The 25,607-nt window shown below is 49.8% G+C and overlaps 1 long non-coding RNA gene across 4 annotated transcripts; it reads right to left on the bottom strand.

Moving 5' to 3' along the window:
* Positions 1 to 1,669: 1,669 nt before the first annotated feature.
* LOC109370953 (uncharacterized) lies at positions 1,670 to 24,486 on the bottom strand. 4 transcript variants are annotated; one of them, XR_014879632.1, is made up of 5 exons: positions 24,319 to 24,486; positions 22,043 to 22,158; positions 17,002 to 17,586; positions 14,491 to 15,381; positions 1,670 to 3,978 (listed from the first exon to the last, which is right to left on the bottom strand). It is a non-coding gene; the product is annotated as an uncharacterized LOC109370953 (long non-coding RNA). The 4 variants fall into 4 exon arrangements; XR_014879631.1 differs by lacking the exon at positions 24,319 to 24,486 and adding an exon at positions 24,018 to 24,154; XR_014879634.1 differs by lacking the exon at positions 22,043 to 22,158.
* Between the last annotated feature and the right edge of the window lie 1,121 nt (positions 24,487 to 25,607).

A 25,607-nucleotide genomic window follows, 5' to 3' on the forward strand; every position in this document is an offset into this window, starting at 1 on the left:
AGTGTTTGCTACAACACCCTCCTACCTGCCAAAGAGAAAATGCTTTCTCCTCCAGGGTCATCTGCAGCAGGTTTACAAGCTTCTTCCCAGAGCTCTTGGCTCTACCCACCATGGACCTGCAGACCTGCTGAGATGGTGGTGCTTGGTTGGATGTCTTTTCGAGACCCATCATCGGAGCGAGCTGGAAGGAGCAGTGCATTGTTTGCCTCTGGGGCCAGAGAAAGAAGGGATGCCCCCCATTTTTTGGAGAATAACCATAGGACGTGTCCTCTGGTTGGTACTCATCACTTTTAACATGAATGTTTTAACCCAAGGCACTCAGGGATGGGGTGGAATCTCCGTCTTTGGAGAATTTCAAAACTTGAGTAGATTGGCCCTGAGAAACCTGTTCCAGATTTTAAGCATATCCTGCACAGCTGTAAGTACAGTTGAGTTTACAGCGTGGAGTTTGCTTTGCACAGCTCTAGGAAAGCCAAGGCCTTAAGTGTCTTTCATATATTCCTCCCACTCAATATTCTTCTTGTGTTGAGAGAAAACCACTTAAAATTGCTCTCACAAGTGCTTCTCATCAGCATGAGTGAGCAGAAAGTGAATATGAACTGATCTTATTTAAATGAAGTCCACTTCAATTGTCAGTTGAAATTGTTCAAAGCCATTTAATTAATACAGTTCAGCTTCACCTCCCCATTCAGATACACTTCCACTGCTCAGCAGTTGAGCAGCACTACACAACCCAAAGGATATCTGAAGTCATGTAGATCTTGGTGGACTTCACCTAAGACCAAAACCCTCCTCTGGTTGGGCAGTCCTCAAATTGCTTCCAGCATTTCCCTAGCTCTTCCCTACACACCCAGAAACAGCATCTGCTGAAATGGTGCAGAAGCAGCAAGGAAACCCACTTCTAGAGATCCATCATCTTCCCAACTTCCCAAAGCTCTGTTTTCTTTCTTTCTCTCAGGTCTCAGAGATCCTGCTGCAGACACAAGCCCCAGTGCACACACTACTGACAACAGAAGCTTCTGATTAATTTTGTGGGGGCATTTTGACAATAACTGATCATCCCACACATCTCCCCTCAAAAGGCTGATGTTAGTCCCAATTCAAGCTAGAAATTAGACTCAAGACCTCCAAGGTCCCTTCCATCCATCATCCACCATCTGACAAGTCCTGTTACACAGACCTATGTTTCCAGAGGTGGGAAGTGCTTCTCTACCCCACTTCTGCCAGTTCTCAGTGGTCTCACACAGAAATTACCTGTTTGCACCATCTTTTTTTCTTGCCAGCAGCAATAGTGGATCACTGGCAAGGTGTGATTTCTTTGGGCACAAATATGTGCACATCTGACCTGGATACGTAGGAGTCTGGCTGCCCCTCAGATCCATTCAGCTTTCTGCTTCCCACCATGCTATGTTACGACTGTGTGCAAACAAGTAGTTTGCTTCTTTCTGTCTGTCCATTTCTTCCTTCCTTCCTTCCTTCCTTCCTCCCTCCCTTCCTTCCTCCCTCCCTCCCTTCCTTCCTTCCTTCTTCCTTCCTTCCTTCCTTCCTTCCTTTCGTTCGTTCTTCTTTCCTTCTTTCTTCTTTTCTTCTTTCTTTCTCCTTACTAATTCCTTTCCTTTTTTCTTTCATTCTTTTTTCTTTTTCTCTTTCTCTTTTCTTTTTCTTTTCTTTTTTTTTTCTTTTTCCTTCTTTCCTTTTTCCTTTCCCTCTTTCCTTCTTTATTCCTTCCTTTCCTTTCCTTTCCTTTCCTCTCTGCATTCATTTGAATGACAAAGGTTTCTGATTACAGTCCCTCCGGAGAACAGAGCAGCAAGGCTGCTGCTCACTTACTGACTGGCAGATTAAGACAGATAAAGGGAGAGATTTGTATATTGACTCTGTGTTTATGTAACTCATGTGCAAGGCCTAGCCAGGAGCAAAGGGAGATCTGACCCACATAAATAATAACGAGCAGCATTTTTAAACTAAATCATCTGGAAAATTCACAGACGATTCCATCAGTTCTATTGTGTCACCAGAGGGTCATAAATAATTCAGCCTTGCTCAAATATTTATGGAAATCAATTTAGCCCTCAGTCCAACGTCACCTCCCTGAGAAAACATTTTCCCTTCGTATCTCAAGTGCAACCCAACTGCAAGCCTCCCCAGGGCCAAGGGCACCTGTAGGCTCCCAGCAGCACACCCATGCCAGCTCCGAGGCCACCATTTCCAGTCTGTGCCACTTGGGAAAGTGGAGCAGGGAAATCACCCACAGTGTGAATCCCTTGAGCATGCCATTGACCCTGCTGGGAGCTCAGCATGGGTTATTCCAATCTCTTGATGAAAAACCCACTTCAAGGGAACTGCGAATGTCTTCCAGCACCTTCACAGCAAACAAAGAAACGGGACCAATCCCTGGAGGCAAAAGCTTGTCTCTTCTGCACATCACCCACGTGAGCAATATACTCAGAGAATGACTGGACTGCTCCAGGCATGAAGATCGAACCCCCTGCCAGCTCAGCCACCAGCACTCTAGCTGGGGCACCCATGTTCACTCCATGGAGAAGAAACACCTCCTGTGACCTCTGTGCTCCCTCACAGCTCCTGTAAGGGTTACCTCTTGGTCTGGCCTCTCCCCAGATTTCTGCACCCATTTCTCTTCTCTGCCTGGAACAACACGCAGAGCTGAGCAAAGGCACAACTCAGCTGAGTTTCCAAGGGGCAACTTGGCAGGTGAGACATTGATAGAAAATCCACATGTGGGACCACATCTCTCCCAGCCAATGGTACAAGGAACTGGACAGACTGCGAGCAGCCAGGGTAGGAGGTGCTTTCCTGCTTTGGGGAAGTTCAGGGCAGACTTTCCAGACTATGGCCACAGTTGTTGACAGGTACAGAGGCGGAACACAGATATTCCCTCCAGTATTCAAAGTATTTCTGATTCCCAATTCCCAACAGTAGGAAATTCATTGCGTTGCAGAACCAGGCAGAAGTGTGGCTGGCAGCTTGAGGAGGTGTAGGAACTGGTATCAGTGATGGCCAATTGCTGGTTGGGCACAGGAGACAAAGAGATAAAGGTATGTGTAGCTGCTTCTAACACAAAGGAACTTCACTGGAAATAATCAGCTCTTGCTAGGAGAAAATACAAGAGGAAAAAAATGACCAAAAGGCAGATAGAGTCTTTGGTTGGTTGGTTTTTATTTCCTCCTCCTGGCTGGAATATTCCCTCTCTTGTCCCGCATTTATGATCTGGGGCCTTTGAAAACGCACGTTTCTTCCTCTTGACTTGTGATTCATAGCATCATAGAATGGCTTGGGTTGGATCGAACCTCAGGGATCACCAAGCTCCAACCCCCCTGTTGCATGCAGGGCCACCAACCTCCAGGTTAAATATTTGACCAGGCTGCCCAGGGCCCCATCCAACCTGGCTTTGAACATGTCCAGGGATGGGGCATCCACAAACTCTCCAGGCAGCTTTTTCCAGCACCTCACCACTCTGTAAAGATTCCTTACAAACTGGGATGAAATATGGATGTTCCTGGGCTGTGGGGTCTCGAGCTGCCCAACGTTTGGGATGCCACCTAATGATGAGTCTTAATTCACAGCACCACTGAAGAAGTGCCTGGCTCTGCTCAGCACAGGGACATCACCTGGTCTGTCTGCAGAGTTACTCCATGAATGCATGTGCTTTAGCTGAGTTTTATTCAGAAAGGGTTAATTTGTGCCCTCTTCTCCACCAGACACAGTAACACAATCTATCTTACAAGAGCGCTTGGCTTTCCCCTCTTTTCTCCAGCAGTCACTTCTTGGCTTTTAATAAATTATTCAGCTTTCCTAAATATGCATGGGGGTCTCATTAACAACTAATTTTGCTTATTTAAAACAACTGCATAATCAGGCCACTATAGTGTTTCGCCTTTCTTATAGCAATGAATTATTCATGTGCTGGGAATCTGCATATAAATCTATTGATTCTTAGAAGGACACATTTTTCACAGCCTGGGCAAAAAAAAAAAAAAAAAAAAAAAAAAAAAATGGTTATTTTGGTTTTGAACATTTTGGCCCAAATTCCCCATTTAAAAAGTCATATGGTGTTTTCCTCAGAACAGAGGGCAGGCAAACCGTAGCATCATCGAATGCACCTGGAATTCCTGAGTGCAGCTAAACGAGGGCTTTCCACATGGCAATTAATCACTTGCACAGTCTTGACTTGCAGCCCTTCCCCAGAGCACTGCTGCTGGACTAATGTTGCAGCATGCATTGTACACTGACTTCTGGGTGCCTTCAGGTGCTGCCAACTGATCCACAAACAACACCTGGGCAAGGAAGGGACATCTTGCAAGGGTGTGTGAAGCCATCAGTACCACTAGATTAAATCCGGGCTTATCCCACAAGAAAAGCACTGAAGAAAAATACACAGATACAGGTTCAAAAAGGAACATGCAGCAATGCACACAGTCAGCATTCAGCCGTGCTCAGCCACCACCATTAAGGAACACAGGGCATTTAACACCCCACACACCCCCACACATGCACACCTATTGTTTCCTGTACTGGCTTGCTGCATTTTGTCTCATTCCACAGATTTGCATACAGAGATCCATCCCACACCCACAGATCTCTGAGGAGCTGGTCCCATTCTGCTTAGGCTCACAGCACAGCAAAGTAATTCCTACCTAAAGAGACCTCTGGAGGTTTGTAGTCCAACATCCTGCTTAGAGCATGGTGAGCAATGGGATCAGGATGGGTGCATGCAGCTTCATCTTGCAAAATTCTGAGGAAGGAGACTGCACAGCCCCTGTGCAACCTCTTCCAATGCTTGGCTGCCCTCATGGTAAAAGCATTTTCCCTCATCTCCCATATGCTCTGAAATTCTCTTTTTTCAGTTTCCACTGTAGCTCGTCCTCTTGCCATGCACCACAATGGAGCCTCGCATCTGACTTTCTGACCAGCTCCTCCTTCCCAAAGCACTCCTGGTTGTCCTTTCTCACCAGCCTCCAACGCCTGCCCCAACCTCAGGCTCTGAGGTCTGTGGGAGAAGTGGCTTTGGTGACGGACACAGCACCTCAAAAACTTCTGCAAAGATTCCGCCATTCTCACAAAGGGCAATTTTGGAGGATGCCCATGCTATAAAAAAGGGATTACATTGAATACTGGAAATGGAAGCATGGAGCAGGGACTATCAACTCATTGTAAACGACAACGGAGTTACAAACACCTGAGCATCTCTGGCTGCTCAGCTGCTGGCAGATCACACCTGCTGGTATCTAGAGGTCTGAAAAGGAGAGGAAAAGTGTCTCCGTGCTCCCCAGCTGGAGTCCTTGGTTTGAATCCCAGCTCCTTCCTGAAGTATGCAATGGCCTTTAGCCCAGAGGCAGCTCCAGAAGTGGTGAACAAAATGCTGATGAAGCCATGGCTTCTCCATGCCATGGGTAATGTGGGTGTCCCCACTGCGTTAACTGGATGGTTAATTTTCTAATTGTATTTATCACTTGAAAACTATCTGGTTGGGCTATTTTTTTCTTATTCTTCTTCTATTTGTGTAGGAGAGGACCAGGTTCCTGAGCTTTAACTTGTCTCCTTCCTCTTTCATGATTAAAAAAACACAGTAGACAGAGGAGGAACATGTATGTTTGTTGTTTTGTTGTGTTTTTTTTTTAATATATGTAGTACAACGGAGTCCTGAGATCTCTGAGATCTCCCTTTCTTTCCTTCCCAATTGGTCTGTCTGCATAACTGGCCAGCTGCCTATCCATCTCGTTGGCTGCAGCTTCTGAGGATATCACTCAGAAGTAACTGACACATGGACCAGTCCAGGAACTTGTTCCAAATCTCATCCCAATGGATGGGCTGCAATGGGCTGCAGCTGTCAGTCAGGGCTTACTCAGGAAGGCCCAGGCAGTGACAGCCACCAGTGAAGGATCTGAAGAGGAAGACGTGCTTTGCACAAAGCATACAGTAGATTGCTATTAACCACACCTATCCCAGACATATAGATGAAGACAGTGATGTGCTGGGCTTGGGTGAGGAGTTGGGCATGGTCCTTGCTGCCTGTTCAAGGCCTGAGCTGCATGAAGTGCCAGCATGCTGTGCCACAGCAAGGTCACTTTGGAGCTGGCAGTGTTACACTGGTTATAATGCACTACTGTGAGTCACTCGTGGCTCTGCCAGATCTCCTCACATAGCACTTGGAGAAGGTAATTGCACTCAGGGTGACCTCCAGAGACCAAGGCACCAAGGAAGGGGTTCTTTCAGGCTGTTCTGAATGTCTTTTCAGTGATCCAAAATCCGAAGGACACAAAACCAAAATCCCACAGTTGCAAAGACTTGCACAGATGCTGAACTTTGTAACACAGGGGCAGCTGTACTGATAGTGGGTCATACAATGCAGCTGAACATTTGCTCTCAGGAGGTAATTTTATACAGAAAGCAGCCCTGAAACAGCAGCTTATGGGAAGCATAAGCATGGACACAGACAATAGGGAGGAAAAGAGAGTGTTTCAGACCTGGATGCTGAGGAAGTTCTTTGCAGTGTAGCAAGGGTGATTTGGTTGTTGTTAAAGAAGCAGGTTTGTCCTCTTGCTTGGGAAATAGGTAGAAGAAGATCTGGGAGTTCAAATGAAAACCATCTGAAAGGCATCAGTGTGACTTCAGGTGAGAGAGTGCTCAGGTAGGGGCTGCAGCCCAGCGGATGGGTCACTAAGCAGAGCTCTGTCCTTGTGTGGGACATATCATATCTCATCCAGGAGTCACAATCCTGTGTGTAAAGAGCCTCTGTGCAAAAAAGCCCCATTCATTACCTGCAGATTGGAATCTACCTCCCATGGCCCTGTTCCACCTTGAAAGCAAAGGACAGAGGTACGAGCATGGTGGGTTCACACAGAGCACGCTGCTGGCTGGCACAGACAGGACGAGGGACATACCTCCAAAAATCTACTCTGCTTAATTGCATGGGGCAGTTCTATTGGATTCAGCATTGCTCCAGGTACCTCCTGCAAAAATGTAGAGCTTTCCTTCTGCTTAAGGTCAGGCTCCTGCTGCAGTTTCTGTGCCTTTGCCTATTCCTCTGTTACAGCCCCCTGCACTTTATGAGAGCTGACTGCATTCAGTGATTGCAGTGCAAAACTAGTAAGCAAGGAAGGGGCCATCCTCGACTTGTTGGAATGAGACAGTCCCCTTCCTCCTGCACACTTCCATTTCCCCTGCTGGTAAATGGAGATGTTCTACTTACCCACGTTCATAGGTATGGTTTTATAGCTGAGGTTAGTGCTGAATTCCATGTGACTGCACTAACATCTCAAGCAGTCCTTGGCACCTGCTCAGTGCTTGCCTTTTCCAAGCACTTCGCAGGTCAATTGCAAGCAACACGTGCATCAAGAAGCTTACATTGAGGGTATCAGAGCACAGCTTGTTCTTCTAATAGCTCTTCATCCCCTGGGACAAACACAGCACCCAAGACGAGGACATATCTGAGTTTTCATCCACCCTTTATCATGGAATCACAGAATCATTAAGATTGGAAAGAGCAATAAGATCACACAGTCCATCCATTAGCCCATGCCTGTCATTGCTGTAGACCACATCACTCAGTGTGACACCCACCCTTCCCCTGAACACCTCCAGGGGCAGTGACTCCATCACCTCCCTGGGCAGCCTCTTCCAATACCTCACTCCTCTTTCGGAGAATAATTTTTTTCCTAATATCCAATCTGCTGTACCACCACTATCACACTATTGCTATCACAGCATCTTCCAGATCTGCTCTTCAGGCCCAGGTGACTGATGACACCAATGACTTGGCAGAGCCCAGCACACCTGTACCCATTCCCCACCGACACATGGCTTGGTACGACCAGATGGATGGTGCAAAGCCTGGCAATGTCATGAGAACAAATACACCAAGAGGCTGTTAATTGTTTTCATCTCTGCTGCATGTGTCTGAGCAGCTCCCTGCTGGGCCCAGTGGACCAGTACCCACCAGTACCATCTGCTCACAGCCTGCTGCCTGCCTGCATCCACCACTGTCCTCTCTGCCCGCCCCATGGAAACTGGGAGGGGCGGGGAACGTCTGGATTCCTTAAGAAGCTGAGATGCTCATCTAGACAGCATTAATCACAATGTTTAACATCTGATTATAGGTTCTCTGGATTTCCACTGTATATTTAGAGCTGAAAAACCTTGCTAATTGCATCCATGTTTCCATAGCTCAGATATGAACTCACGTTCTAGTGATGGCGGAACCACTCTGCGCATTCCAGGCCGTCTCGTGATGTTACCCATCTATCACCCATTTACAGGCACCTAGAGAGAGCTGAGAGGAGGAGCTGGTTGTTCCCCACCAACCTCACCCACTGCTTACAACAGCGTATCCCAAGAATGGCCTCAAGCAGTCAAGGACAAGGAGATCTCCTTGGGATTGTGGAAGAACAGACATCAATTGCAAAGCTGAGCTTATGGGGCCAGCAGGTGGAGGATGTAAGTGGCTGTGATGTAAGCAGTGTGGCTCTGGGCCTGGAAGGGCACACAGAAAGCAGCACTAAGAGAAGGGAACATCCCTGTTTCTGCATTAATCCCAACACTCTTCCAAGACCTGCAAATCCAGGACTTGAAACACCCCCCTGTGAATTAGACATCTACTGTCTCTGCTGCTGCTTCCCCCAGCCAAATCAGGAGTTGTGAAACCCAGGAAAAGAGCCCACAGTACGTGTTGTAAGGTCACCCATTTTCTCGTGACATCCTCCCCCAGTGTTTGCCAAAGGGACAGGTCCAACTGGACACGAGGCACCTGCTCCTTCCCAGAAGCGGGCGTGAGCGGTGCCAGCACACCCTACCCAAACACAGACAGGAGATCTCCCTGCTTCCCTGCTGCCACGGTGGGGACAGGAGGGCTCTGCCCATGGGATGTGTTTGCAGGAGCTCCACTCCACCATGGCAGTGAGCAATGAGCTGAGCCCAAGAACCTGAGGGCAGGAAGCACCCTGGCATTGGGCTACTGCCTGTCATTGCTAAAATCACGTGGAGAAGCTCCCTGCTTTCTTTTCCCATGGATTATGCCAGTCCTGGCCATAGGGGAGTTGGAAGTCTCCTTCTGCCTTGTCACATCTGATGCACAACTGCTGATCAGCTTAATGGGAACAGCAGCAAAATAACCCTGGGGAAGCAAAGTTTGCAGACACAAAGCAGTGCCTAAGAGTGTTGGTGCTCTCTGCTTGGCAGCGTGGTCCTGTCAGGAGGTCAGAGCAGCCATGTCATGGTGAACCCACTGCAGGCTGCCCTACAGATGGACCCACAGCACCCTACAACTCCTCGCTCTGCAGGCAGCACCAGAACTGCCAAGTCTCTTCAGACATCACTGGAAGGGAGGGAGGACTGTGGTGTTCATCTCAGGGAGCATGATCCTCTGTGGTTCTGGACCTGCAGCAACTTGGAAGCCAGCACATCACAGAACCAGTGGAGGTATTCAAGGCCAGGCTGGATGTGGCTCTGGGCAGCCTGGTCTGGTGGTTGGTGACCCTGCAAATAGCAGGGGGTTGAAACTCGATGATTATTGTGGTCCTTTTCAACCCAGCCCATTCTATGATTCTATGATTCTGTAATACGCCCAAAATATGGTAGAAATGGGACCACTCCTCACTGCTTTCTGCCCTGCTTGCCCTTGGATGAGAGAAACCCTACTGAATCCTTGCTCATTCTCCTGCTGTCCTTGTGCTCAGACTGTGTGCTCTGTGCACACAGTGACATTTGCATCAGCTCAGTATCTGCAGCTGCACAGGGCTGGCTGGCCCCAGGAGAGCCAAGAAGGCTCTGGCTTTGCAAACTAAAATCATCCTTCCCTCCATACAAGGGGTTCAGCCCCTCTGAGATGACCTGGGAATGAACCTCCACCACTGGGCTAAGCAGTGACTAGACTAGAAGCTGGACTAGTGGCTGGACTAGAAGATCTTAGAGGTCTTTTCCAACCTTACTGATTCTGTGCTTCTATGCTTCTAAGTAGTATGGTCCAAGCTGGGCGCTGGGTTCATCAGCATGGAGACCATGTAACGAGGCAAAACCCAGCCCCTGGGCAGGCCTAGGGCACAGCACATGGTCCTTAAATGTCCCAAATGCACCCAGTATGGGGACAGATGGATCTGCCACCAGCAGACAGAGCATTTTGGTTCCTGTAGAGCATGGGGAGGAATCAATATGTAACAAGGACAAACTCAGCTCTGATGACTGGGTGGAGGAAAGAGAAGGAATTATCACTTCCATCCCACAAACAGGGTGGTTTTTTTTTTGTTTTTTTTTGTTGTTGTTGTTGTTGTTGTTGTTGTTTTGTCTTGCTTAGCCTCTGTGTATGCCTCTGTTATGGCTTTGTTTTGGTTATGTGGATGCAGGGGACATCAGACCCTACATCTCTGCTTTCACTGCCTAGGAAGATGGCCTTGGGCGTGCAAGAGCAGGAAGAAGGGGCCCAGGACATGCCTCATGCTGGAAACCCACTCATCGCCCACTCCCTGGACATATCCTGATAACAGTGCAGCTGTTGGGTAGCCCAGAGTTGTTTTACATCCACCTTCCATTGACCCACCAGGCATGCCATGCCATGTCATGCCAGCTCCTGCCTGGCTGTCCCTTGTTAGCCATTGATCCCAATGGCCACGAGGTCATGTCACCATGGCCCAGCTTCTGTCCACGCTCCTGTCTAGATCCCAAGGGCTCCTTTCTTCTGCCCTGCCAGTAATCCAGGTGGCCCTGCAGTCCACCTACTGGGGTCACAGGGGACAATCAGGTCCCCCCCATCACAGCACCTTCTCCCAGCCATGATTCTCCACCTCCTGCCTGGTGATTCAGCCTGTTCACACTCACTCCTACCACACCTTCACGCTGTCTTGTTACCTAACAGCACAGGAGATGTTGTTTTGTATTCTAAATTGCAGGATGCTTGCTAAGCAAGGTACCACAAGGACCTCTGTGGCCTTGGGAGGAACTGGATGAGTCCTCACCTGGCTGTTGTGTATCTACAAGCTCATTCTCTAGCTAGTCCCAAGGGTTTTCCTTCCCATTAAGGGGAATGACCACATTTGCCTGTGTTTGCTACTGGCATCAGAATGAAACTTTTCAAATTCCGTTTTAATGGGAAATTGCTCACAAGGGACTAAACCTTTCCTTCACAGCAGTCTCTGTCTGAGCAACGCAAGCACTTGGAGCTCTTCCCAGTGTTTACCTGGAACTGCAAGTAGCTGCCATTCAGCTAACTGTAGGAAGTTAAGGTAGAAGTTTCACCCTTAGTAGAGATTTTGCCAGAACAGTAGCTGATCTCCTCTGGGTGGTCTCAGCCCCCTGCATATCCCCACACCCACATCACCTGCCCAGTTTATGTCATAGAATCACAGAATCGCAGAATGGTTGGGCTGGAAGTGAACTCAGAGCCCACCCAGCTCTAACCCCTGCCATGGGCTGGGTGCCCCCCACCAGGTCGGGCTGCCCAGAGCCCATCCATGGCCCCAGGCACCCACAGCTCTGGGCAGCAGTGTCATGCCTCACTGCCCTCCGAGAGAAGAATTTCCTCGTCCCATTTAACCTAAATCTTCCCTTGACCAGAGAATCCCTGCAGAGGACAAAGGGTGTAGAGTCTTTGACCCTATAGATCTTAGACCTCTGCATTGCTTTGGCCTGAGGAAACTCCAGACCATCAAATTAGATGATTCAAGCTACTGCAAGGGGTTTTCTAGAGTGCTAAAAGGGAAAATTATGGTCATTGGTGTAATCCCAGTTGGTCTGAATGTTGGAAAATACAGGAGAGCACATATTTTATCACTCAATCACTCACAGGACAGAGTAATTGTGAACTGAACTTACAAGATCACTGAGGAATAGGGCCAGAGCACCATGAGGTTGTGACAGTGGAGAACTGTCTTCATGTGCAGCAATGCCCAACAATGCTATCCTACAGATAGAGAAGCCGTCACAATGGTTCAGGGACTGATGAAGCAGAGTGTGATCATTGGTTAAAGAGCAGAATCACAGGGTTGGAAGGTATCAGGCATCTCCATCCAGGACAGAACAAACTGGGACTGCCCATGAAACTGTGACAGCTGGTCAAGGAGGGGCTGCAGCCTGCTCTGATCAGTGCCCCTGCTCCCAAGCAGGGAGCAGTGCCACCCTTCCCCATTGTCCTGTAACCTTCGTCTGCCACGAATCATTGAATCATTACAGTTGGGAAAGACCTCTAAGATCACCCAGTCCAACCCCAGCCCACCCCCGCCATGTCCACATCCCTCAGTGCCACATCTCCACCATCCTGGGATGGTGACCCCACCACTCCCTGGGCAGAATGTGCCAATGCATTATTGCTATTTCAGAGGAGATTTTCCTAATACCCAACCTGACCATCCCCTGGTGCAACTTGAGGCAACGTGGTCTGGGTAGACCAGGCAGTCACCTGCTCACAGAAGGAGTTTGGGCTGCAGGCAGTTGCCGAAGGAGCTGTGGTTCAGTGCCACAGTACAGTACATCACCCTGATCTGGAAGGAGCCAGCGCCTGTGGGAGGCTGCAAGGAAAAGTCTCTTCTTGTCTCAGCCTGTGCATCCAGGGATAACACCTCTGGGGTGTGCTTGGCTGACTCAGTCTGTAATTGCAAGCTATCTCAGGGTCAGGGTGCAAGCTCCCCACGGGGCAGCAGTGAGTGGTGTAAAGGGCAGAGAAAAGATGGTGGCCATGGCAGAGCAAAGGGACTGCCACTCAGTGCCACACAGCTGAAATTCCCTAAAGCCTGATGGAGAGACCACATTTCAAGAACGTTTTCTCAGAAATAAGGGACCTGGCAACCACAGCTGGTGCTCATTCTGCTTGTTAGAGCTCTGCCACCCTTTCTTATTCCCAATTAACACAAAGCTACAGCACTGTCCCTTCTCTCTGGGCTGCACTGGAGTGGTGCTGAGTGCTGCAGAGGAGCTCTGCCTTTGTTGATGAGCCGGAAGAAAGTCGCGACGCCGATTATAGTCTGTCAGCTTCCCTAACCACTTCCAGCAATTAGATGTAAGGACCTTCTTGCTAAATTTACAGAAATTGCTTCCTTCCCTCCTATTCCTCGGAGTAGAATCAGCAAAGCCTGATCCCAGATCTGCCCACTCGTATGGTCAGGACAAACAGTTCCCAATGCATCGGGGCCAAGCTGCAGCTCCAGCCCTGCAAGCAGGAAGGCAGCACCAAGGGCAGGAGCCACAGCGGGGTCACAAAAACCTGAGCTCAGCCCCAGCCTGTGAGATAGATGCATGAAAGCGGATCCTGTAATGGACAGTTCACCCTCTCTGCCTGCACTCTGTGTTCTCTCTCGTCACTCTGTCCTTGGTGTAACACAAACTGTACCTTTCAGTGGCAGGCACATCATTTTTTCTTCTTGCAAAGTGCCAGACAGCCCCGTGACACCGGGCAGAAGGCAGAATCTGCACCAGAGCCCTTATCTCCCCAGGGACAGCTAAGGAGATATGCTACAGAGCACTGCGATCCGCATTGCGTCCTCTGTCCTCTGCATGTCTGGGAGTGAAGGAACAGAGCTTCACAAGGCTCATTCCACTTAGCAGAAGCAGTGGAATCGATCCATCCAGAGCTTGAGCAGACAACAGGGTCTGCCCAGCTGAGGACATCCTGGACCACTCAGGCTGGAGGCCATGACTGGGATGGGCTTCTGCTCTCCATCACCTCCATCTCTGTGCTTTAGACACTCCCAAGGTTCCCTTCCTGCAGAATCTCCCCTGGCCTGTTGTATATGCTCTCCCAGATGAAAATTTCCAGCCAAATCATCTTCTTGCTGGGCCTTCTGCCACTTCTCTATTTCCCATTCTGTGGCTGATCTCCTTTTGGAGCAGAGATGAAGACCCTGCTTCTCTCTGGTTTGTAGCAGTATGAGGAGCAGCCAGTGAAAACAGAGGCAAGAGCCCTCACCTGCTATTGCCAAGATGAGAGGACCTTAAGAAAGGACCTGTCACAGGGGCCCACAAAGCTGACACGATGGCTGTGCAAGGTTTTGCATATAGAGCTGGGCTACATCAAGATGTCATTGGGCTCAGACATTGGGAGAGCCGGCCAAAGAGAAGACACTTTGTGGGGAGCAATTAGCTGACATGAAACAGTGGCTGAACAAGAGCTTGCAGATACAACTGGATGAGTACGGTATGCAAAGCAAGCACAGGCATTGCTTTCACAGGGATAATGTATCCTAAACTTGCAAGTACTGCCATCCCCTCAGCACCAATCTGAACTGTTATTTATGGAAGTAGATGGTTTGTCATTTTGCTTTCCACTTACACAAAAACACTTGCATTCATTCATGGGGCAGTACACACTCTTCATCTTCAGGGCCTGCTCACCTGCACACCTGTGTGCTCCCACGTGTTCAGACTGTTTCTCATGCATTGAGCTCCATCAGAGTAAATGATGAAGCAGAAGGAGGCACTGAGCTCTCTTGCAAGAGCCACAGTGTCTGTCTGGCTCTTTCGGAGCACACCCTTAGCTGATATGAGGCTCACCTTGGAAAGAGCAGTGAAGGCTCTCTGGATCCAAACCGTTCAGGGAACTCTTGAGCCAAGCAGCCATGTGAGCCCTTTTGTCAGGATGTATCTCTTGTTCACAACATTCACCTCAGCAGCCACACAGAAAGACACAAACAGGGTTGAAAAAACAAATGGAGGAGATAAATAAGAACCAATTGATCTCTGTTTCCCAGCCCTTGCCCACAGCCTGCCCTTCCTTCTCTCCCTCCAGCACATCTTGGCCCCACTAGACCCTGCCAGCACCCACCCCTCTCCTGCCATAGCCCCATGAGGTTCCCCTCCCCAGGGTTCACACAGCCCTTTTGCTGTGCTCAAGACTGCCCGCATTGGCTCTTGCCTGGGCAGCCCCAACTGCTGGATTCTCCAGGGCTCATTAACAGGGCTCTCCTGTGATTAATGCTTCGTGTTATTTCTTGACTATTCGGAAAATCGCATCCTCGTTCCAAGCAGCAAGAGCCAGAAACTACAGGTTCTGCAAATACCTCATCGCATCAGCATTCCCCACACAGCATGCATCCGCATTCCCTCTTTGGATTTGCCTTGCCCTGGGAAAGCACCTCTCATCAGAGCTGACACACATAGCAGAGGTGTGAAAAGCCACCCCTCGGTGGTTGGTCCAGCAGTAGCTCTCAGAATTTGGTGACTGGTGCAGCTTTGGGTCAGGGCCTGCTGTGCCATGTGGGGGTTTCCTCTGACATGTCCTGCCTCTTCTTACATCACCGAGGCACCGCTTGGTGCTGGGGCTGCTCTCTCCAGGAAGATGTCTGTGCCGCCCAATCGAGTTCTCTCTTGACTCATCCTTTTCCCCTGCAAGATGATGGGGAACCCAGGAGTGATCTCCCGTGGGCTGTTCTTCCACTTGTTAATCTGCAAAGAAGAGATTGCAGCTGAGCCAAACTAAAATCTGCTGTATCAAAAATTGGCTTAGAGATCATTTTAATGATCACTTTAAGGCACGATTATCAGAAATCACAAGGGAAACCAGGTTGGTATGCTTTTCCCTCTGAGTCTGAGTGTGTTTCAGACTGAGTGCCTCCACCCAAGACCCTTCCTCCTCAGTGACAGCCAAGATTCTGCCTGGCACCTCCTGTGAATGGAGATTCCTCTGGGACTAGAAATTGCATGAGTACCCATTTTGTTTTCACTTTGAGCCCTGGGGCTTCCCAAAATGCAAAACCTCAGGCAAGTTCCTCACAAAATGACATGCAACACCAGCTTGGTGCTTCTGTCTCATTCAGGCTCTGCCTTCCACAGCGAACCACAAACGAGAGTGCAGCAGCTGAACGATGCCCCACGGGCTGAGAGAAGTTGGACTGGAGAGCTCCTTTGCAAGGCTTCACATCACCCATTGCTCAGCACAACCCAGAGCTTCCAGACCTGCCCAAAATGCAAGAAGCAACACAGCTGTGTCCCTCATCGGTGCTGCCGGTCCCAATTTGCAATGCTGCTCAATTGGGGTCACATTGCAAAGGCACAGGGAGTTTGGAAGAGTGCAGAGTCTGTGAGCAGTGCCCACACTCTGTGCTCCATGTTCAGCTCTTGGCAGTCACAGCCTAATGCTGCAAATCATCTTTATGTGACCCAAATGCATTTCCTGGTGAATAAATCCTCCCCGGACCCATCTAGGATCACCAGGAAGGTGTGGCCCATCCGCTGGGCACGGCTCATTCCCTCCACTTCCCCAAAAGACATTTTTGTTCCTACATCTCTCCCCACAGAAATAAACACAGAAATAGCTCTGGAAAGAGAGGATAACAGGACTGGAGACTGCCAAAGGAGACCTCATAGAGGGCCTGGAGGTTGGTTGGAGGTTTAATGCTTCTAGATAGCCCACAGACCTTGCAGCAATCTTGGAGATCAGTGCATGAGGTGCCTGCAGGTGCCTCACTATCCCCTACCTGTGGGTGGGCCCCAGCACACCTTCCCTTCCTCTCCAGGAGCTCTGCTGTCCCAGGAGCTGTCAGCAGGAGCTGGGTAGCAGAGTGACAGCAGAATGAGAGGTGGCCCTTTCCCCTCATCTCTCTCTCTCGAGATTCCAGTGGGTTTGCACACTGGATCCACTCCAAAACTCCCTCTCCAAGACTGTCACTGCCTGCATTCAGAAAAAGCAGCACTTCAGAATATTCTCATGCAGCAGACCTTGTTCAGAAAGGAGCAACGGGACCTCGCTCTCTCTGAATGCTTCTCAGACTCCTCACCCTGCCCAGCATTCTGCCACATCCCCCCCACGCCCTCCTTTCTAGAAACACCCAAGCTAAATCCAGTCTGATGCAGAGCAGCAGAGCTCTGGCCGAGCGTCCCATCCCCGGCCCAGGAAGAGGGGTGCATGAGGAGGATCCCCCCACAGCCCCAGCACACACAGCTGCCTGCACCCACGAGGACGCCTGCTGCCTCCTTCCCCCGCTGGGGAAGCAGCTTCCTCCTTGCAGAGCTGCACAGGAAGCACTGTGGTATTTATAGCTCTCTCTGAGAGCATCTTGCACAAACCTCAGGGAAAAACCTTCATTCGGTGAAAAACAACCTCTGTTGAGAACTGCAGAACTGCACCAGGAGTGGGACATGTGCTTGGGCAACTCCTGGACCCACACATCCTGGGGGGGAGGTTGTAGGACCACATCCCCCATAGCGACTGGACCAGGATCCTTTTCCAGGATTACTGTTCTGCTCTACGCTGCCTCCTCACTCGCCTCCTTCCATCTCCATCTCATGCATTCGTCTGTTTGGACTACAGGAAGCCGTGCAGAGGACAAAGATCCCTTCCATGAGGAATTTCAGGATGTCAAAATGGGAAACACAGAAACGTTTCAGTCTAAAACTGCTCTGGAACAGGTTTGGTTCAACTCTGAACTTTCATCTCCTGAATGAATCCTGATTCATTTGGCCTTGATTCCATAATTTCTTGGTAGATATTTTCTTGAGGCAACAGAGGTTCCAGGGGAGTATTCCCAGTCAGTTCTGGCCCCAACATAAGCACATTTCCAAGATCAATAACATTCACTTCCAGTTCAATTCCATCTGGCTTGGAGGCTCACTCACTCTTAGCCATGTGCTGCAATTAGCCCTCCGAGCAACCTAAAAAAGACAAAAGGTGATTAATTAGCTCAGTTAATGAGAAAAATGGCCTTTGCCAATTCCTCCTGTGTCTCACGGCACAGTGGGGGAAAGACTTAATTTAAGGGCAATATACAGACTGCAAGAGGTATGGGCACAGCAGGACTCCCATGTATATTCTGAAGGGACACGGAGCTGATTTTGGGTGTCCAGCACAAATCACTGCAGCACTGCCTGTGAGAGTGCTGGTCCTGTAGAGGTGCTCCTGGTTCAGAGGACAGACACAACAGCTTCCCATGTTCACATGAAATCAGAGCATGCAAAATTCCACCAGGCCACATCCAAGCAGTTTCTTTTCTGGAGAGCTCCAGTCTCCAACCTCATTGACGTAGAATGATAGAATGATAGAATCATAGAATTGCTCAGGTTGGAAAAGACATTCAAGATTATCAAGTCCAACCACAACCCAACCGTACTACCCTCACTGTAACAACCCTCCACTAAATCATGTCCCCGAGCACCACATCCAAATGGTTTTTAAACACATCCAGGGATGGTGACTCAACCACCTCCCTGGGGAGCCTATTCCAGTGCTAAACCACCCTTTTTGTAAAGAAGTTTTTCCTCATCTCCAACCTAAACTTACCCTGGTGCAACTTGAGGCCATTTCCTCTCGTCCTGTCACCAGTGAGATGAGACCAACCTCTGCTGTAATCACCTTAGGTATTTGAAGAGAGTAATAAGATTTCCCCTCAGCTTCCTCAAATGCAGCTTTGACTGTTTTGCTGGGTGGCTGGAAGGGAAACGCATTCATGGGACCAGCAGAGATGAGAAAAAAGGGGAAAGAAAAGAAAAAAGAAAGAAGAAAAGAAAAAGGAAAAAAAGAAGGAAAAAAAGAAAGAAAAGAAGGAAAGGGAAAGGAAAGGGAAAGGAGAGGAGAGGTAAAGAAAAGTAAAGAAAAGGAAAGGAAAAGAAAAGAAGAAAAAGAAAAGAAAAAAGAAAAGGAGAAAAGAAGGAGAAAGAAAAACAGAAAATTAAAAAAAAAAAAAAGAAAAATCCCTCCATTGTTTTCCTATGCAGGAAAGGAATCAGGGACAAAATCTGATGCAAAGTGAATGGCAGCCAAGTGGACACGACTGTAATGGTTCGGTTCTTTCACAGCACGCTTCGCTCCGAGGGCAGCAGAGAAGTGTGACCCAACCCTTGCAAAGGCACTTTAGGCAGTGTGGCGCACTGGGACCTGCAGCAGCACCAGCTGGATCTGCACACAGCACTTCTGGTGCTGCTGTGTCTCTGCAAGGCGAGAAGGGGTTTCTCTTCCTCTGCTGCAAAGTGTTCGGTCCTTGGGAGGATCCGGGTGGATGCTGAGCACTGGGGCACCTTGCCTTAAACTACACAGTTTAAGGCAACTCTGATATCGATGCCACAGGGCATGGTGTAGGGGCTGCATGTTCCATCATCTGCCTTCGGCAGCACGGAGAGATGATGGTAAATCCAGACAACCTTCTGCAAGGACCAGAGATCTGAGCTGCCCGCAGTTATCTGCACTGTATGGGGACTTCAAGGCCAGGCTGGATGTGGCTCTGGGCAGCCTGGTCTGGTGCTTGGTGACCCTGTACACAGCAGGGGAGTGAAAACTCGATGATCATTGTGGTCCTTTTCATCCCAGGCCATTCTATGACTTCCTCCCTGGTTATTGTGAATGGTCACTGACTAAGAGTGGCCATTCATCTCTATTGGAGCAACCAGGGCTGTACACACACCTCTGGAAGCACAACCACAGGGAGTCCCAAGGGCTCAGCATCTCCTCTTGCTTCAGGGAAAGCAGCTAACTGATGACTAAGTCCATCTGCTTGCTTTCCACTCACCTCAACCCCTCTCCCTTTCTATCTTGTGTCAGGGGCATCAATAAGGTAAGCTGGAAGAACTTACACCAAAAAGCATTTTAATTTATAGGCACAGTGGATGAAATCCTTGTTAAAGCTCTGTATTTGCGACCTGTAATGAGTCAAGTTCCAGCACTTCATCAGAGAACATGGGAAAGGTTGTTGCTGTGAAAGGATTCAAAGCTGGCACGGATTGGGCCATTTTGCTGGGGTCATTCCTCGAAGCTGAGCAAATACAGCACAGGACCTCATTCAGCCTGCTGCCCCTCTCCATGCATATGTGTTGCCTGAAAGGTACTGCCTGCATCTGGGAGCTGGAGAGGAAACTCTGGAGCACAGGAGGCAGCTCTCAAGAGCTGGAATCGTCTGCCCCTGTAAATTATTATCTCTTCGTCCTCTCTGGGAAAGGCCCACGCTGAGGCTGCATCTCGAAGATAGCTGCTAACATGGGAATCTTCGTGCAGGTCTCTCTGCTGGAGTCAGGCCAAGCTGCCTGTGGTTTGTGGCCCACAATAACAAACGTTACAGCAGAAGACAGTATTTGTTTAACTGCTTGTTCTGTCAATACTGTAGCTTGCAGAAGCCCAGAGTTTGCACAGCCAGAGCTGGCGACATTTCGGAAATCATCTGCTTTTGCACCAAGAGAAGGGGTCATTTTGCTGTGAGGTGGGACTCAGGCAGGCATCACTCCTGGGCAATGATGGAGGAGTGTTTCCTTTCCAAGAGTGATGGCACTGCTCTCCTATGAGGCACTGTGCCTGGAAGCTTCCAGCATAAAACCACTTCCCAGCCTGCCTAGGCCTTGCTGTGCTTTCAGCAAAAACTTCTGCACCCAAAATCTTCTCCTGGGGAAACGTAAAGCTCTGTCTGCGGGAAGGTCCATCAGTCAGACAGCCTTCACCATGGCACAGCAAGTGTGAAGCAGCAGGAACCACCGATGCACACAACTTTTCAGAGTGCAAACACTGACAGGTCTCAGGCAGCATGTTTGGTCTCAGGCAGCATGTTTGGTGCCCTCTTGCCCTGAAGGGTGAAATTTCCAATAGGAGTAGCAAGTTGCAGATTGATGCTCCACATTGGAAGCTCTCTGCCTCAGTTCTATGGGCGCTTCCTTTTCCAAACAGTCCACCCAGTTTCTTGGACAACAGAAACCCACAGACTGGACTTGGCCTCCCCTTGGGATGCGAGGAGACCTTGGACACAGACAGGTCTTCAGCCTCAGAGAGACCAGCTGCCCTTGCATTGTCTTATTTTAAAGCTGAAAGTCTGTCTCCAGACAGGAAAATCTTCCCTGGGGCTGAAGGGAAGCCTCCTTCCTGCAACTGAAGCCTCTGGATCATCTGCTGGACTCTACAGAGAGAGCAGAGAGCCCTTCAAAGCTCTGCTGTACCTGTGCTCCTGCCTGCCTCAGTTTTCTCCTCTCCAGGATAAACCCCCCAGCACACCGAACGTTCTGCTGATGCTTTCTCATCTCAAAACACTCAACATTTGCTCCACTTCCTTCCTGACATGCTGGGGCTTTGGGAAAATGCTCACCTAGAGCTCCACCATTCACAGCCCCTCTGTTAGATCTGCTCACTGTGCCACAACCACTCTTAGCCAAACTTCACCCCTCACATCTGTGGGGGTTCAGCATCACAGCTCTGGCTCTGCTGGCACTATTAGGCACAGCTCTGTCCCCCACCACAAGAAGGTGCAGCAGCACCCCAAAGTCCCAGTACAGGTCTGACCCCGTGGTCAACACTAGGAAGACATTCAGCACAGATTCCTGCATGCAATTCAGCTCCTGATATCTTGTTGATATTTTTCTCTGAAAAAAAATTAAGCTATCTGGCTGCAACTTGGTGACAAGTGCAGTATTGCTAGTATTGCAGTACTGTAGCCCAGGGCACTGAAAGGTACCAGCTTGCACAGGCAGAGTCAATAAGCTGCAGGGTGCTTTCTGCAGCAACAGCTCTAACAGCCAGCTGCGTCTGTGGGCTTCTCCCAGAAGGGCAAGTTCCCTGGGGAAGCTCCTGAAGGACAGATAAGCACTGCATGGAGTCAGCAGAAGCAGAGAAGGGAGGAAGCCCTGGTGTCCAGGACCCACTTCCACTGCCTCTTTTACAGCCCAGCCCCACTTTCCTTTCCTGGCTGTGAAAGCAGAGCTTTCCTTCTGGAGTGCCTTGAGCTTCTTGTGAACTAGAACTGAAGTGCTGAGCTGGGAAAGCTGCTGGTTTCAGTGCTTCTCAGAATAGCAGCTCTATTTTTATTTTTTTTTTTCCTTAAGCCTTATATATAAACTGCTGCTGTTGGGGGTTTTTATGACAAAGACAGTGAGTCCAGGAAATCAGCAGTGGTTTCTGTTATCTGGAGCACAACCACGTGAGAGAGGGAAAAGGGTGTCACACTCCAGGAGTCTGTTCATGGAAATCAGTATCTCACTGCTTTGCCCCTTGAGAGCTGGTTATTTATAACCCCTCACATCTCCTCCTGCTCCTTCCTGACACCAGCTTCAAAACCTGCTCATGCTGGTAACCCCACAGCAGCAGCTAGCAGGGGTCAGTCACACCTCTACCTTCCCCCATTTCCATGTGTAGTGCTTTGCTCACCCATTGCAAGGCCAAACAACTTGATTGCAGCAGCTCAGGGGTCTCCCACCTCCTAGCATGCTTTGCCCTGCCCTTATGGGTCTCAGGGAAGCAGCACCCAGAAATCACTGTGCAAACTGCAATGAAAGAAAAGTATGGACTTGCTGGAGCAGTCCTGAGCAGGGCCATGGAAATGATGCAGGAAATGGAGCATCTTAGTTATGAGAAGGGCTGAGTTGGGGCCTTTCAAATTGGAGAAGAGAAAGCTGACACAGGGACACCCGTGCGTGTCAGAGCTGCTCTTCTTGTGCCCCCCACCCTCTTTTGCATCTTTGCAGTGGATGAAGCCTTGATCTGAATGGTTTGAAGCAAGTTTCTTCTAACGGAGTGCTGTGGCCAAAGCCCTCCAGCCCACTTAGGGATCAGCCAGACTTTACCATTCCCCCAAGTGGAGCATCTCAATGCAACTGCCCTGGAAGAACCAGCAGAGTGGGCATCAAGCAAGAGCAGCAAAACATTCAGCTATTCCAATTGCTGCCACCACGGGACTCCTCGCCTGCACTGCCTCCTCTTTTCCCATCACAAAGTGACCAGGCTGTCCTGCCAGATGCCTTCATCTGGCCCCCTACACACCCAAATCTCAGGGACCCAAACACTGCGCAGGCAACACCTGCCACATTCCTGAGCAGTGACACTGGCTCTCCCCATCAAAGGCTTAAAAGCATTCCCCAGTGACCAAAAAAATGGAGACTATGAAGCACACGCCAAGATCTAGATGGAGCCATGGAGCACGTGCATCGCTCTTGCTATCAGCAGGGAAGGGTGATCATTCCAGGAGTGCCTGCAGAGTTTGTGTGCTCACTGTCACCTACTCCTGTACCTCAAGAAGAAAACTGCATTGTTCATAGAACACTGGGAAAGAAGAGCTTAACTGGGAATGCTGGAAAATCTATGCAACATGGATCAGCTCTTCACATGGGGGAATCAACAGCAGATTTGTGCCCCCATGCTACTGTGAAAGCCTCCTGCCCATGTTGGATCTTGCCAGACCTCTCAAGTCCAAGCCCAGCACCTTTCTATCTGGCAATCTCCAGCTTAAGTGCCCAGAAGAGAGCCCAGGGATCAGTGCCCTGGCTGCAGTTTGGCTCCTGCTTGCTCGTTTTCACCCTGCTTCCAGCACCACAGTGCTCCTCTCTGCTGAGTGCTCAGGGAGCTCAGCTCCCAGGATCCCAGAGCAGGGCTCTTTGAACTTCTGCCTTGGGGTTCTTCTGGACCAAGTACAGCTGGCACTTGGCTGCAAGTGCACTGATCCAAACTGGTCTCCAAAGCTGAGGGTGTATCTCATACGATAGAGTGAGCCAAACTAACGCTGCATATCCACAGCAAGAAGGAAATCTTCCCATCTCAACCCCCTTCCTTCCTGCTTACACAGTGCCATCTCCAGCACCCAGCGCACCCCTCCCTGAAGCAGCAGAGAGCTGCCCCAGATGATTCAGCTGCCTCCAAAAATGCAGTCATGAAGCACAACCCCCCTGGCCAAACAGGTCTCCCAGGCAGGAGGTTTGCCACGAAATCTGGTTCCCATTCTCCTTCTCTTCACCCCATCCTGTGATCCTTCCTTCTGCATCAAAGCAGGGACCTCCTTGCGCCCACCAGCACTGATTATCCCAACTCTGTCTTTGCTGGGACCCAGACTGAGGGAACACAAGGCAGAGCAGAGGACTCAAAGCACCTCTCCAATGTGCACAGCACAGCCTCTCTCTGCCTGGCACTCTGCTACTTTCACCAGCTTGTCCCTTACACAACAGATGCCTTCAGCAATCAGTGTTCCCAAAAAGGGCAATTGCATTTTAATCCCAACAACGGCAGCAGCGACTGTTTTCCCGACATCACATGTGCCAGTAGCTCCCGTGGATTTCAGTGGCTTCTGGCCAAGAATACGCATTTTAAACTATTGCATCTTTACAGTTATTGCCAATTAATTGATAAAACTCACCTAAGCATCCAGCCCACTTTCTTCATGTAGGAAAAATATGCGTCTATATGAACACTGAGCTTCCTCTGGCTGCAAGCCCCCCTGTTCGGGGTGACCTGGGGCAGCTGGCACACATCCACAGTACTGCTCAAATCTGCTGCCTCGGCCCTATTGGTGACATGACAAGATTGCTAAAACCCAGGTAGCAGCACGCCAGTGCTTGGTGAGAGCTGTATAACTGTGGTTCTTTTACCATAAGTATCAACAGATGCATTCTTCTTTATTTTTGGGATCGGAGATAGGGCTCCCTGTAAACACTTACCATGAAAAGCAGGAGAATGGACGATGGAAGAATTATTTTCTTTCCTTCTTCAAAACAAAACAAATGTGTTCAAGCCCTGGCTTGGAAGGAGGCTGCTCTGAAAACATCTCCCCACTGCACAGCCCACGGAGCAGCTCCTGCAATGCCACTGCTCTGCTGGTGGGCACGGCAAGGCTGGAATCCAGCCATGTAAACACGCGGCTGCTCCCACAGGACACCGCCACGCTCCATCACCATGTGCTGCCAATTAGCTGACAACAACACCATTTGTTTTCAGGAATACTGAGCTGATGAGTAACAAAAATAGGAACCTGAGAAACAGGTCCCCGTGACCTGGATCCCAGGCAGCTCTCCCAGGACAGAACTTTCAGTGGCCCTGAGTCACGCATTGTTCCTCCCCCGCCACACCAAGCGGAGCAGCCGGGCACCCAACCCACCCACAAGCACCCACCTGCAAGCTCACATCTTCCCAGGGTTTCTCCCTCCTCCCCACACTCATCATGGCCTGCGCTCAGATGGCTTAGTAGGCAAAAAAGCACTCGAGCATCCTAATGCCCTCCAGGGCATGAGAGGAGTGGAATGAGGCCTGGAAGTGTCATCATAGTCATGAGGGTCTGGAAATACCTGGAGGAGCATCTGTTCCCAGCTCTGCTGTAGCTCACCCTGTATCCATGAGCACTGGTTATCCCATCCTTTGCTGCTACCCAGACTGAGGGAGCACAATGCAGAGCAAAGGACTCAGAGCACCTCTCCAATGTACGCAGCACAGCATGACAGGAGGTGGTTTCTCTCTCCAAAGCCACATCAACCCGGGGAAAACAGCCACTGCCTGTTGAAAAAGAGGTTGCATAACATGAAGGAAAGAGGAGGAAGATAAACAGCAACAGCTCCTTCTGATGACAGGGCAAGAAACTCCAGCCTAAGCCCCCCAGAAATCCACAACCATGGCCATGGCTGCCCGTCTCCAAATGCACGACAGTGAAGCAGGTTCAGTGAAGCAGAGACTGGCGGCACAGTGCAGTGCCACACAGGCACCAAGAGATAATGAGAAATAACCTCAGGGTCTCTGACTGTGCCATGCAGAGTGAGGAGAACCCCACCAAATGGGAGGGGAAGCCCCACTGCCAGAGGCCAGATTCCAACAGGGTGCTACTGGGAGGAATGGGCAGAGGGGACCAAGAAGACATGGCTGTGCAATGGGAGCCCTGACTTAACAGGCTCATTGCCAGAGAAATTGCTGCTATGTGCTTCCATCCCGGCCTGAGGGAGATCCCAGTGACCAGGACACC

This window comes from Meleagris gallopavo, chromosome 25 (genome assembly GCF_905368555.1).
Source record: "Meleagris gallopavo chromosome 25, MGAL_WU_HG_1.1, whole genome shotgun sequence".
NCBI lineage: Eukaryota > Metazoa > Chordata > Aves > Galliformes > Phasianidae > Meleagris > Meleagris gallopavo.